General features: G+C 62.5%; 1 long non-coding RNA gene across 1 annotated transcript in view; it reads right to left on the reverse strand.

Moving 5' to 3' along the window:
* Positions 1-419: 419 nt before the first annotated feature.
* The window catches only part of LOC117243972, a 4115-nt gene continuing 3436 nt past the window's right edge, over positions 420-1098 (reverse strand). Inside the window, exons 2-3 of the long non-coding RNA XR_004496205.1 lie at positions 594-724; positions 420-506 (exon numbers count right to left, since the gene is read on the reverse strand). This is a non-coding gene — a long non-coding RNA (uncharacterized LOC117243972). The remainder of the gene's footprint in view (positions 507-593; positions 725-1098) is intronic.

The following is a 1098-nucleotide window of genomic DNA, read 5'->3' on the forward strand; positions in this document are numbered from 1 at the left end:
GTGGGCGGTGGAGCGCTGCCCGCGCCTGCGGCACAGAGCGGAGGAGGCAGCACCGCCCCCTCGTGCGGCCGCGGGGTGTGCGCGGATGTCACCGCCGCCCCCGCGCACCCCCGGAGGGCTCTCCAGGCTTTGTCCCGCCCGGAGCGCCCAGTGTCCCCAGTAAGCTCTGCCGAGCCCCGTGCGTGGCTGGGTGGCTGAGCCCCCAGGGTACGGGGGGGCCGGGACTGTCCCGGTACAGACGCGGCTGCGGGACGGCTCCGCATCGAACCGCGCCCCGGAGCCTCATCCTGCACCGTGAGCGCGACACATGCTGAGGGTTAAAAACGGGATGTCCAGAAGAAGATGGGAGACCCGGGATGCCGGCAGGGCCCTGGGGGACTCTCCCAGGGCTGGCGGATGGGCGCTCAGCGGCTCTGCAGGCGCAGGACGATCCCTCTGGAAGCCTCTCCCTGGGACAGGCAAGCGGGCATTTCGGACAGCACCACCCAAACGTTGATGAGAACGTGCTGACAGGAGTAGGAAGAGAATTAATAAACACTGCTGTTGTTGGAAATGCTTTTTCATTTTCTGAAAAAAAACAAAACAAAACCCACCCTGTTTTCTAAAGGTCTTGGAAGTCGGCATTCACTTGTCCCCTCTGAACAGCATGCCCCAGCTTGAATCCCTGTCTCAAGTATGCAGTGTCCTGACCTCTCCTGCTTTCTCCTGGGCTCTGGGATCAGCACTGTCTCACAGGATTAGAAATAAAATGGACAGTAGTAAGACGGAGAAAGCACGCCGGTATATATTGTGAAAAGGGCCAGGTAGGCTAAAGGTTCTCTGCTAGATTCACGTTGTATCTGGCAGTGCCATGGGCCAGGAGATCTCCAGAGTGGGAGGGGGATTCCCTCCCGGGGACTTGCTGCAGGCTGCCGTGCCTGCGGGAGACCCCGGCGAGCTCTCCACCCGGTTCCTGCTCGGTGCAAACCTCACAGAAAACCTCGGGCTGAGGTCACGTGCCCGGAGCTGTACCCCGGCTGTGGGGCTATCCCGGCTGTGGGGCCGTACCCCGGCTGTGGGGCTGTACCCCGGCTGTGGGGCTATTCCGGCTGTGGGGCT

The sequence above is a fragment of the Parus major genome, chromosome 2, assembly GCF_001522545.3.
Source record: "Parus major isolate Abel chromosome 2, Parus_major1.1, whole genome shotgun sequence".
NCBI lineage: Eukaryota > Metazoa > Chordata > Aves > Passeriformes > Paridae > Parus > Parus major.